The sequence below is a fragment of the Arachis ipaensis genome, chromosome B4 (assembly GCF_059453495.1).
Source record: "Arachis ipaensis isolate K30076 ecotype BB chromosome B4, ASM5945349v1, whole genome shotgun sequence".
Classification (NCBI taxonomy): domain Eukaryota; kingdom Viridiplantae; phylum Streptophyta; class Magnoliopsida; order Fabales; family Fabaceae; genus Arachis; species Arachis ipaensis.
This window is the reverse complement of record NC_142439.1, coordinates 84,129,213-84,143,756: the sequence shown is the minus strand read 5'-3', so window position 1 is coordinate 84,143,756 and position 14,544 is coordinate 84,129,213.

The following is a 14,544-nucleotide window of genomic DNA, read 5'->3' as shown; positions in this document are numbered from 1 at the left end:
CTGAACGCCAGAACTGTGCTTCTTTTGGGCATTCAACGCCAGTTCCTTGCTTGTTTCTGGCGTTGAACGCCAGTCCTGAGCATAGTCTGGGCGTTCAACGCCAGCCTTCCACCCAATTTCTGGCGTTTTAACGCCAGAATTATCTTTCCCTGGGCTCTTACTGTCCTCAGATGAATTTTGGGTGGTTTGTTCATTTCTTGGTTTCCTGCTGCCTTGAGGTGGGGTATTTAATGTTTTCCCACTTCTTAATTGAACTGCTTGGCATTCTTCTGTTATTTGTTTTGACAGCTGCTGCTTTGTTTGCTTCAATTGTTCTTCCACATTTATATTAGCGATCCTTGTCTCTTGTAGTCTATCTTTGAATTTGGCTAACTGCTGTGTTAGAAAGTCCAATTGCTGATTGAATTTAGTAGCTTGTTCAGCTGGACTGGGTTCAGTAGTCACTATTTTAGCCTCTTCTTTCATGGAAGATTCGCTGCTTAGGTACAGATGCTGATTTCTGGCAAGTGTATCAATGAGCTCTTGAGCTTCTTCAATTGTCTTTCTCATGTGGATAGATCCACCGGCTGAGTAATCTAGAGACATCTGAGCTCTTTCTGCAAGCCCATAATAGAAGATGTCTAACTGAACCCACTCTGAAAACATTTCAGAGGGGCATTTTCCTAGCATCTCTCTGTATCTCTCCCAGGCATCATAAAGAGATTCATTATCTCCTTATTTAAAGCCTTGGATGTCCAGCCTTAGCTGTGTCATCCGTTTTGGAGGAAAGTATTGATTCAGGAATTTCTCTGTCAGCTGTTTCCATGTCTTTATGCTAGCCTTAGGTTGGTTATTTAACCACCTCTTGGCTTGGTCTTTTACAGCAAATGGAAATAGTAATAATCTGTAGACATCCTAATCTACTTCCTTATCATGTACTGTGTCAGCAATTTGTAAAAATTGTGCCAGAAACTCTGTAGGTTCTTCCTGTGGAAGACCGGAATACTGGCAGCTTTGCTGCACCATGATAATGAGCTGAGGATTCAACTCAAAGCTACTGAGTCCAATGGAGGGTATGCAGATACTATTCCCATATGAAGCAGTAGAGGGGTTAGCATATGACCCCAGAGTCTTTCTGGACTGTTCATTTCCACTTGGATCCATGATGGAGAAAGGGTGATGATGTAAAATAGAAAAGAAATATTTTTATTTATTTAATTATTTATTTATTTCGAAAATAAAATAAATTAAAATAAAATAAATAAAAATGGGTGAAGATTTTCGAAAAAATGAGGAGAGAGAAAGTGGTTAAGAAGTTTTGAAAAAGATATGAATTTTAAAATTGATTTTCGAAAAATTGCTTTAAAATAGAGGGAAAAGATATTTTTTGAATTTAATGAGGAAAGAGAAAAACAATAAAATAACACAAGATCTAAAATTTTTAGATTTAATGCTCCTTGTTTTCGAAAATTTTGGAGGGAAAACACCAAGGAACACCAAACTTAAAAATTTTAAGATCAAGACACAAGGAAAACTCAAGAACGCCTTGAAGACTCACAAGAACAACAAGAACATGAAGAAGGAACACCAAACTTAAAATTTTTAGAAAACCAAACTAAAATTTTCGAAAAACAAAGGAAAATCAACAAGAAAACACCAAACTTAAAGTTTGGCACAAGATTTAATAGAAAAATTATTTTTGAAAAGAAAATAAAAGACTCTGACCCAAAAGACAAAAATTTCCTAATCTAAGCAACAAGATTCACCGTCAGTTGTTCAAACTCAAACAATCCCCGGCAACGGCGCCAAAAACTTGGTGCACGAAATTGGAAATCACAATTCTTCACAAATTCGCACAACTAACCAGCAAGTGCACTGGGTCGTCCAAGTAATACCTTACGTGAGTAAGGGTCGATCCCACGGAGATTGTTGGCTTGAAGCAGTCTATGGTTACATTGTAACTCTTAGTCAGGAAAACAATAAAACAATTCACTTATCAAATTTGATTGCAAGGAATAAAAGAGCATGAAATAAATACTTATTATGCAGTAATGGAGAATATGTTGGAGTTTTGGAGATGCTTTGTCTTCTGAATTTCAGCTTTTCTCTTGTATTCCTCTTTCCTCATGCATGAAAAAGTGCAAAGTTCCTTCCATGGCAAACTCTATGTAAGGTGTCACCGTTGTCAATGGCTACTTCCCATCTTCTCAGTGAAAATGGTCCAAATGCTCTGTCACAGCACGGCTAATCATCTGGAAGTTCTCGATCATGCTGGAATAAGATTGACTATCCTTTTGCATCTGTCACTACGCCCAGCACTTGCGAGTTTGAAGCCCGTCACAGTCATCCAATCCCAGAATCCTACTCGGAATACCACAGACAAGGTTTAGACTTTCCGGATTCTCATGAATGTCGCCATCGATCTAGCTTATACCACGAAGATTCTGATTAAGAAATCTAAGAGATAATCATTCATTCTAATGTAGAACAGAGGTGGTTGTCAGACACATGTTCATGGATTGAGGAAGGTGATGAGTGTCACGGATCATCACCCTCTCCATAGTTAAGCGCGAATGAGTATCTTAGAGAGGAACACACATGTTTGAATGGAAAACATAAGTACTTGCATTAATTCATCGAGACGCTGCAGAGCTCCTCACCCCCAACAATGGGGTTTAGAGACTCATGCTGCCAAAAGGTACAAATTTCAGATCTAAAATGTCATGAGATACAAAATAAATCTCTAAAAGTTGTTTAAATACTAAACTAGTAACCTAGGTTTACAGAAAATGAGTAAACTATGATAGATAGTGCAGAAATCCACTTCTGGGGCCCACTTGGTGTGTGCTGGGGCTGAGACTAAAGCTTCTCACGTGCCTGGGCTGTTTTGGGCGTTCAACGCCAGGTTGTAACCTGTTTCTGGCGTTGAACTCCAACTTGTAACTTGTTTCTGGCGCTGGACGCCAGACTGCAACATGGAACTGGCGTTGAACGCCAGTTTATGTCATCTATCCTTGAGCAAAGTATGGACTATTATATATTGCTGGAAAGCCCTGGATGTCTACTTTCCAACGCAATTGGACTCCTGTAGCTCCAGAAATTCCATTTCAATTGCAGAGAGGTCAAGATCCAACAGCATCAGCAGTCCTTTTTTAGCCTGAATCAGATTTTTGCTCAGCTCCCTCAATTTCAGCCAAAAATACCTGAAATTATAGAAAAACACCCAAACTCATAGTAAAGTCCAGAAATATGAATTTTGCCTAGAAAATAATGAAAATAAACTAAAAACTAACTAAAACATCCTAAAAACTATATGAAATTAACCCCAAAAAGCGTATAAAATATCCGCTCATCAGTTACTTGTGACAACCAAACGTTTGTAGGAAGGGATTTTTGTTGGTTTAGAGACTATATCTACAATGCAACTATTTTTATGAAATTCTTTTCTGGCAAAAATCCCGAACGTCAAAATGGCGGCGTTGCCGGGGAACTGCTAACGTGTGCCTTATTGTTGGTTATTGTAAATATTTTTCTTTTACTTGTTTTTTTATTTCTATTTTTCCTTTTTATTTTTCATTTGCTACCATGAATTCTCACCCCTCTCGCTTTGAGTTTGGTTCTAATTTTGTTGAAGGAAATAGAAGTTACAGCAGGAATGTACATCAATGTCAGACCAATCAAGGATGGATGGAGCCAAGAGGATCTAATCATCCCTTTAGGCAGCAACACCCTCCGAGGTATCCTGGACAAGGACCATTCTACAATGCATACCCAGCTGAAAGATATGGTGGAGAACCTTGTAACTACCAACAAGCCCCACCCCGTGCCTATAGACCATCCTTTTAACATAACCTCGAACCACCACACTCACAAGCTTCTCTTCACCATTCGCCACCATATGATCCTTCCTTACCCCGATTCCAATCTAATCACTCCCAACCACCACCACTTTCCTATGTATCATGTCCAAATCCGGCAACCCGAGAAGCAGAGGTTCACCTAAAGGAAACAGTAAATAAACTTCAAACAACCATTCGACAACTGGAGCAAGCAGTAATTCAATGGGTTTCTAGGTGCTCAAATACACAAGGATCAGCCACAGCCCCATGTGAATAGTCTAACAAAGAGCGTAGCATGAAGGAGATACCAGAAACTCCAGTGGACAAGATAGAGAATGAATTCGTACTAGAACAAGTAGAAGAAGCTGTCATTGTTCAAAAAGTAGAGTTGGTTGAAGATCTAGGAGATGCTTAACCTCCATGGGAATCCAGAACTGAGGAGAACTCCGTCAAAGACGCTACAGTTGATGCTAAGGAGGATATTGTACAATCTCCAAGGCAAGTTGTTTATGAAGAATCAGACAGAATAACCCAGGATACAAATTCCCTTGATGATGATAGTCACAAGTCAAATTCTCTTAGTAATGAATTTGCATCTGCAAGTGAATTCTCTGAGATCGAAGAATCTTCCCCAAGTGAATACGAAGACGATGCGGAGGTAGATTTCTCTCAACCTCCAATCTATGACTCAAGTGATGAGGAAGACATAGAAGACTTTGTCCAGGACACAGATACAATTGTAGAACCTTGCAAGGAAGTGGAGGAATTCACAGAAGAGCACAAGGGAGTAGAACTTACAGAAACACCAGAAACACCTATCCCAAGGCCATTACCACCTAATACAAGCTTCAAGTGGGTACAATCCTTAACCTATAACTTTACTTATTCACTTGAATATGGTTTGATTGAAACAGATGGCCAGCTTAGAGCTCTTTGCGGCTTTAAGAGTAAGAGGGAAATGGCTCGTACTCAGAGTTGGTGCACAAGGTTCAATAAGGTTCCACGCTTCACCTCGAAGTACACGGATTGGTATCATGCTCAATTGCATGGATCATAGAGAACGTTTGGTCACCATGGTGAGATTCTACTCTTTAAACCGCCCGGATGGAGACCTGTAGATCAAAACGGAGGCGGATTTAAAAACAAGGCTTAGGATCCTGGAATCTATTCTGACATTCGTCACCCCGGGAGCCTGAAAATCTGTTTGAAGCTGCTCAGAAGCTTTACATGCCTAGTTTGGGACCCCGGAGGCTATTGGCATTCCAAGCACTGGTGGAGATTTTTGGATGAATTTAAACATAAGACGCCATAACAGGAAGCTCCTCCAATGTCCAACTTAAGGACTTTAACTAAAAGTTCTAGGTGGGAGACAACCCACCACGGTATAATCGTTCTTTTTCAATTTTATTTCGTGTTGTTTATTTTTATTTTATTTTATTTTCATTGAACCTGGAAGTTTTCATAGCATCTACATTAGCACTGCATATTGCATACTACATAATTGCATATATAAAAAAGAAAGAAAAATGCCAGGCGACGCGACCGCAATAGCGACACGTCCGCGTCGCAAGGAGAGGGGAGAAAATAAAAATGAACAGAGAGTCACGCTGGAGCGTGGCTGGTGGCGTGCCAATGGCACAAATCATCCCACGCGACCGTGTCGCTGACGCAACCGCGTCAAATGGGAATTATGGCCTCCCACGCGACCGCGTGTCCCACGCGGCCGCGTGACCAGGATTTCGACGTAATAATAGTGCACAGCCGAAAGTTGTGCTAGAGTGGTGCTGGACTGGCGCTGGACGCACAGTCCATCTCACGCGACCGCATGCCCCACGCGGCCGCATCGCATCCTATTAAGTGGCCACTCGCGCGATCGCATCGCGTCACCCAATATTTGGCAATTAATGATTTTTGAACAGAGAGTTGTGCGAGAGCGAGGCTGCCCTCAGCCCAAACAACTCAATCAATATCCAATCACCACAATCCAAACAATCAGATACAAACACAGGTAATGAGGTTCAAACACAATCAAGAGCAATTACATCAAGTATAGCAATTAGCAATTAAACAGAATTATCCACTTAGGCAAACCAATTACAATATACACACTCAAACAATGTCACATAGATGCATATGATGAATGTCTAGTCCTAGTGCAGGTCATGAGCTCATGTCTCGGTTAGCACCTGCATTCCCGACATTTTTCCGGTCACGAGTTCACGATTTCCCGAATACAATTTTCCGTTCAAATAAATGCGCATATAATTATTACCAGCTCTATTGAGACAGCCTCTGCTTTCTACTCGCAGGAAATATACTCTTGGGAACGAAAAATTGCTGTAGGTATCCTAGTTTCCCTACAGAAGCTCTTGGGTTGCTTTAAGCAACAGATAAATAAATATTATCTCTTGGGTTGCATTAAGCAACAAATAAGTAAACAACATCTCTTGGGTTGCCTCAAGCAACAAACAAACATCTCTTGGGTTGCTTCAAGCAACAAACAAATAAACAAATATCTCTTAGGTTGCCTCAAGCAACAGATAATCATACAATAAGTACTTTACTCTTTCCTTTTTCTTTCATAATTGCAAATACGCAAGTGGGACAAGACTCACGCCCTTGCCAACAATCTCGTATACCAAATAATCTTTTCTTAAAAGAATCATTGAAGTTATTTGACGTTAGAATTTCTACCAGTAAAGAATTTTATAAAAACAGTCGCATTGTAAGTATAGTTTCTAAACCAACAGAAATCCCTTTGTACAAACGTTTTGGTTGTCACAAGTAACAAACCCCTAAATAAATTGATAACCGAAGTATTTAAACCTCGGGTCGTCTTCTCAAGGAACTGCAGGGAAGTATGTTCTTATTATTGGTTATGAAGATTGTAAATTGGGGTTTTGAAGGTAGGGAGCAAGTAATTTAAATTGCAATTAAAATAAGTAAAAGACTGTAAAATAAATAAATGACTGTAAAACACACTTTTGGCAAGGTATGAGAAATTGGAAGTCCTATCCTAGTTATCCTTATCAATGATGATGAAAATTGAATTTTAATTCAACTTAGTTAACCTTTGCTAGAGTAAGGGAAGGTCAAGTGACTAATTAGTTAGACCCTCAAATCCTAGTTAATCCCTAAGGAAAGATTGGGATTATTGAAGTTCAATTCAATTAGCAAAGATAACAATTATCAATCACGTTGAGTTTGATAACTCCCCAAGACCAAAAGGGGAAAAATAAATCTACTGGAATAAAAATGTCTTCAGATTGGGAATAACAATAACATAAATAAAAGAGAGCAATTGTAAACTGAAATACCTCAAATAACATTAATTCAAAAGAGTAATCTGCAACATGGAAGAATTCATAAATAAAATTGAGAAAATAATAAAAAGGAATATTGAATCTGGTAAAAAGAGATAATCCTGAAGGCGAATAAAATCCTAATCTAAATCCTAACCCTAAAGAGAGAGGAGAGAATCTCCCTCTCAAAACTAAATCTAAATCAGGAAAAGTAACTAATTGGAGACTCTCCTTGAACGGATGCATTCCCCCACTTCATAACCTCTGATCTATGCCTTCTGGACTTGGATTTGGGTCAAAAAGGGCTTCAGAAATCGCTGGGAGCGTTTTCTGCAATTTCTGGTGCGTGGCTTTTGTCACTCGTCCGCGTGGGTCACACGGTCGCGTCATTTGGAGTTTTCCTTGTCACGCGGTCGCGTCAGTCATGCGTCCGCGTCATATGCGTTTCGCTTATGGCGCGCGGTCGCGTCAATCATGCGGTCGCGTCACTGCCATTTCGTGCTGGCGTGCGATCGCGTCATCCATGCGGTCGCGTCGCTGCCAGTTTCTTCAAAAACTCCGTTTTATGCTTTCCTTCTATTTTTGTATGTTTCCTTTCCATCCTTTAAGTCATTGCTGCCTTAGAAGATCTGAAACTACTCAACACACGAATAACGGCATCGAATGGAAATAAAGGGTAATCAAAATAATTATTTTTAAGCATAGGAAACATGTTTTTCACATACATCACATAATAAGGAAGGGAAAGTAAAACCATGCAATTAATATGAATAAGTGGGTGAAGGATTGAATAAATCACTCAATTTGAGCACAATATATATCATAAAATATGGGTTTATCATTATTATCATTAAATAAGCCTTAAATATTGATTTTGATTAAGTCCTTATACTTTTATAAAAATTTGGACATAATCTCCTTTAAAAATAGGACATAGCCACCCTTACGGGTCCTAACCAAACAATTTACCAAACTCTTTTCAACCTCTCCAATATCAAATCAATTCAGAATCAAAGAAATTCCAACATTGAATCAGCCCTATGAAGCTAAGGTTCATCTTTAATTTTATAAACTCATAACTCTCACTCAGACATTCTCAACACTCTATCTTCTTTTCTGTTTTTAATATAGCAAATAAACTCGGAATTGCACAAACTTTATGTCTAGGAGTTCATCTTGAAATAAGCTTTCTAACAAACTAAAGATCATAATTTTCTAGTTTCTCTAGCCTTAGGAATAAAGGAAAAACTGTGACTGCTCTGCAGTGTGTAAAACCAGAAAAACAGCAGCAGCATGTGATATTCAAAATTCAATATAAAATCCAAGTTAAATCCAATGACTTTAAAAATTAATATAATTCAACTTCACTCATCCAGGTTTCTTTCTCAATTGGTTCTAAATTAATACAATTTTTAATGAAGAAGTTACATAACCTGGAATTTAAGTAAAAATAAGTCAGAATCTGTTTTAGAAACCAACAAGCTTAGTACTTTCCAATTTGAATAACTCTTATTACAAAACTCCAATTAATTTCTATTTAATTATAAGAGTTACAAGCATTGGAAGTTGATGCATAGCTTGCTGAAATCTGTTTCTTTTCAGCTTTGACCACCAATATTCAAAAATTCATAACTCCCAATCTTTAACACCTAAAATTCTGAAGTTTTAGAGAAATAAACCAAATTAATCAAATTTGATAACAAAATTCGTTTCACCCCAAAACTCAGCTTGTATAAGTTGTAGCAAGACACACAATTTGCTGCCCTGTTTGACCTTTTCTGCTACAGGACAGATTTAACAACCTAACTTTAAAACTTTGCCATAAATTGTATGGTTAACAAAAAGGTCTCAAATTTTCCAGTTTAGTTCCTTATATTCCTAAGTTTAACCCAGACTTAGTCTCATGCAATTTTGATCATTACATAATTAGTTATAGCTTTTCAAAGTTTCTGACTTCGTTTAAAATTATGCAGAAAATCAGATTTTAGAGTTCAACTTTGAAAAATCATAACTAGTTCTCTAGTTGATACGAAACCTTCAAAATTGAATTTTCACAATTACACTTAATATAATTTAATTAACATTTAAATTCTTATCATTTCAATCACAATAGGATTATTAAATTACTTTCAAAATTACCGTTTAATTTCAAGAGAATCTGATTTTCAGCAAACCATTTAGTATTCAAAATCCAACCCTTCAATACCCATCAAAACTAGTTCCAAATCAACCACCAACCAAGTTCATTAACATTACAATATATCAAATAACAGCTCAACGGCAACAAATCCAACATAATCTATTAAAATTCAGAAATTTTCAACAATTGGTTATCAAACAATTCCCAATCCACATAATCAATCAATATCACTAATCAACAATTTCAAATCACAATCTCAACCATTCGAGTCACAATTTCAGCCACAATTCTACATTCACATAATCAATCAATTACTCACAGCTATTAAATCTATTTGTCGTTTTTCAATAAACTTTATGGGCATTCTAAAATTAAAATCATTTAAGTTAAACCCCCTACCTCAATATCGCGTTAACAACGCAATCAAACCAAACATCAGCCTCAATAACATTTTTTTATGAGTTCCATTCCTCCGGCAACAACACAGCAGCACCGAACTTACGTAGCAGCATCAGAATCATCAAGGGCAGCTCCAACATTAGTTCCCAACGACTCCTACGGCAATACCCACGGCAGCAGAGATTCAGGTAACTACAAAAATCAAAAGCAGAGGAAGAACAGAGGACAACCATGCGTAGGGACAAGGATGAATTACATCAGAGTCAAAACAGCAACTTCAGCAGTCTCGATTAGTACCAACGGCAGAGTTCACTCACGGCGATGGCGATGGCCACAATGGCAACGTCAGTGGCTCTTCTGGCTCGCAGTTCCTGTGGCAGCTTCGTGCGTCACTTCCTCTCCCTCGCAGCTTCGGTCTCTCTCAATCTCCTTTGGTGCACATGCTTCCTCTTCCTCCGCGAATGACGATGGAAATGGCATGGAGTGTGGCGGCAGCAATAGCTTGAACGGAGACGGCGGCAAGCTCCACGAACGGCACGACCCCGGGCAGCAATCCCTCCTTTGCGACATGGTGACGAAACGAGCTTGACGTGGACGGCGTGACGACGAGTTGAACGGCGGCGGTACCCAGCCGGCGACGCCACGCCCTTCTCCTTCTCTTCTTCCTCGCGGCTCCCTCACTCTCTAGATTTCGGATCTCCATCTCTCATTTCTACTTCTACATGTGTATGTGTTTGTTACGTGAAGGAAGGTGAGGCTGTAGTTGTTAGGGTTAAGAATTGGAGAAATTCGGGTTTCTGAATGATTTTAGGGATTTTGGAATTTAGGGTTAGAAATTAGGATTTTATAAAAGAATATGGATAGATATGAATAGATATTTTGATAAAATTGGAAAGTAGAGTAATTTAAAAACCAAATAAATCTCTTAAAAATATTTAAGAACATTATTTATCAACATATTGGTAAGTTGAATTAATTATTTCTAATTTAAATTATAAAATAAGCATATTAATCCCATTTTTATAAAATATAGTTTAAAATCAATACTAATTAGTCAAATTAAATGATATAACTTTTTATTATTTTTTTATCACCGAAACTTTAATTTCAATTTACAAAATATCTAATTATAATAAAATTACTTAAACTTTAAGTATTTATAAAAATCCATTTAATCATTCCTAATAAATTAATCTCTAAGAGCTTTAAACTAATAAAATAAACCATAATTTATTCATAATAAAAGTTACTTAAATGAAATTATACAATTCTTTCTTATTTTTTAATTACTAAAATTATACAAAATATTCCATTATAATAAAATTACCTAAGAATATTAATTGGTTCAAAATAAATTTATCTCCGAATCTATTTAATTATTTCTAATAAAATAATTTCTAAAATTATAAAGTTTAAACCTAATAAGATAAAATCACAATTTATTTATATTTAGATTTTCAAAAATACGAGATGTTACAGTGTGCGTGCGCACAGGCCTGCGTTCGTACGTAAAACCATCAAAACAGAGCCATGCGTGCGCGTGAGCCGCATCGTGCGCGTCGCGCATCCATTCAAGCATCGCCTAGTGTGTGTGCACACAGCCTCTTGTGCGTACGCACAGGTAGAGATTTTGGCAGAGTGTGCATGCGCACACGTCTGTGCGTACGCATAGGTGTCCGTACATGCCTTCATTAAAACTGCATGTGACTCGTGATTTTGGTGATTTGGAGGCCCATTTCTGAAGCCATTTAGCTCATAATGAAGGAAAAATGAAGACGATAGCATAGCATAACATTAGGGTAGCTTAGGAGTAGTAATAGGAAGCTTTTAGTATAGTTTTTCTTTAAGTTTTTCATCATCTCTATTAGGGTTTATACTAGGGTTTTTACATTCAAGTGCCATTTCCATATTTTATCTTGGATTTTGCTAGCTTCCATTGTAAGTATCTCTTTGTTACTACTCTTTATAACTACATTGTTCTTACTCTTTCTTATATTTCATGTTGTAGTTCAATTTTACTTCTCTTTTGTAATTTCAATTTTTTGTTGATGAATTTGATGATTGAGGATTGTTATATGCTTTCTTGAGTGGTTATTGTTGATTGAGATCATTTCTTACTTTTAGTTTCAAGCATTTTCTCATTTTTCCCATGTTTAGTGTTTTTGCCCACCAAGTGTTTGACAAACTGTCAATTATGATTTTGGGCTAGTTTTCTATCTCTTGGCTTGGGAAAAGTGGGCAATTGGATTCCTAGAGTTGGAATGTCTAATATTTAGTGTCAATTCCTGGATTGTTAATTGTTCTTGTTCCCACTAACGCTAATTTGTTGCTAAGGCAATTAGCAAGCAATTTAGGATTTGTGGGTTAAGAACACTTATGCTCATTTATCTTACTCTCCGATGTGAGGGTTAATCTAGTGAGATTAATTCATTCTAATTTTCATAGTTGTGGTTCCACAAGGAAAGGACCTTTAGCTCATTCCAAGCCAAGATACCTTTTATGCTTTAAATCTTTCATACACATTTACATTAATCCCTTTTATACCTTGTCTATATTGCATAATTAGTTCGTTGATTCCTTTATTAGTTCATTTATCACAATTTTGCATGTTCTTTTTTTACTTTATATGTTTATCTCTTCATTCAAAACCCCATGAGCTTCATAACCGAAATTGCACACTCATTGGCCTCAAGTGTCCATGGAAGACGACCCGGGAATTGAAAACTCTCGGAATTGAATTGGTTTTGAATAGTGACATCTTTGAATTCAAACTTTGATTGTGAGTCGATTGTGGGTTAGGACTATACTTGCAACGGAGAAACTCTATTTTTGAGATAAAAATTCCTAACCCACTTTGGACATTGCATCAACCAACAAATCCAGCAGTAGATGGAAATGATGGCAAAAAGGATGGATGGACTTCAATTAGCTGCAATCAGCACAACAAGCCAAGCTTCAAATGCATGGGGTCAAAATGAAGAAAGCTTTAAGGCATACAATAATGAGCAGTAGCCTGAGCAAGTCCAATATATGCACAACACAAGCTCTTCCCACAATGATTTCCATGGGCACACATACAATTCTTCATGGAGGAACCATCGCAACTTGAGGTGGGGAGACAATCAGAAGCAATGGCTAATAAACCCCATATTTAGGGTTTATCTTGTATTGATTTTAGGGGGATTTTATCACCTTTTACCCATATTTATTCAATGAAATAGCATGGTTTCATGATTGTCTCCTAATTTGTGCTTAAGTGTGAAAACATGCTTTTTAAGCCCTTAATTATTTAATCTTGATTTACCTTTGATTCCATTAGATGCCTTGATATGTTTGTTAAGTAATTTCAGGTTTAGGTGGCAAAGATTGGATCAAGGGAATGAAGGAAAAGCATGTAAAAATGGAGAACTCATGAAGAAATGAAGGAATCGCAAAAGCTGTCAAGCCGACCTCTTCACACTTAGTCGATCATAACTTGAGCTACAGAGGTCCAAATGATGTGGTTCTAGTTGCGTTGGAAATCTAACATCTGGGGCTTCGAAATGATATAAGATTTTCCATAGTTGCATCACGTTTAGGGGCACGCACGTGCATTATACGCATACGCGCCGATGGTTGCACATGATTCACTTAATGCAACTCATGGCCAGCAATTTTAGAAGCCTTGTGGGCCCAATCCAACTCATTTCTGATGCTATTTAACCCAAGGATTGAAGGGGAATTAACATAATTTTGATCTTTAGTCATAGTTTTAGTTTTTAGTTAGTTTTAGTGAGAGTTAGTTCCTAGAGAGAGAAGCTTTCTCTTCTCTCAAGAATTAGGTTTAGATCTAGATCTAGTTCTTCTTCTCTCTTCTAATTTCCTTTTCTTTCCTTAATTATTCTCTTGTAGTTGTAGAATTCTTCTTCTCTTATAATTCCTTTGTATTGTTAGTTGTAGTTTATGAACTTTCTTTTGTAGATCTACATTTCTTCTTCAATGAAATTGGTAAGTTCTTTGTTGTTTCATAATTGTTTTCCTTTTCTATTGTTGATCTATTGCTATTCTAGTTAGATCTCTCTTTAATTCTTGCAATTCATGTTGTTTAATTTTATTTCCTTCTATGTGTTTGATGAAATGCTTCTTTTAGTTATTAGTTAGATTTTGTTCCTCTTGGCCTAGGTAGAGTAATTAGTGACACTTGAGTTATCAAACACTTTTGTTGATTGATAATTAGAGATTGCCAATTGACTTGGATACCACTAAAGCTAGTCTTTTCTTAGGAGTTGGCTAGGACTTGTGGAATCAAGTTAATTCATCCACTTGACTTTCCTCCATGGTTAGAGGTTAACTAAGTGGTAGCAATGGACAATTCTCATCACAATTGAGGAGGATAGCTAGGATAGGACTTCTAGTTCTCATATCTTGTCAAGAGCTTTGTTAGTTGTTAGTTTATTTTCATTGCCATTTATATTTCTTGTTCCTTATTCCCAAAACCCCAAAACATACTCCATAACCAATAACAAGAACACTTTATTGTAATTCATAGGGAGAACGACCCGAGGTTTAAATACTTCGGTTATTAATTTTAGGGGTTTGTTTTAGTGACAAACAATCTTTTGTACGAAAGGGTTATTTGTTGGTTTAGAAACTATACTTACAACGAGACTTCATTTGTGAATTCTAAACCGTCAATAATACGTTCATCAAAATGGCGCCGTTGCCGGGGAATTGCAATGGTGTTGTATTATTGGTTATTGTATATATGTGAATATTGTAAATATGTTTGCCTTGTGCTTCTTTATTAGTTCTTGCTAGTTTTAGGTTTTAATTTTCTTGCTTCTAATTTGATTTTGTTTTCACTTTCTCTTTGCTATTATGAATTCTCACTTTGGCTATGAGTTTG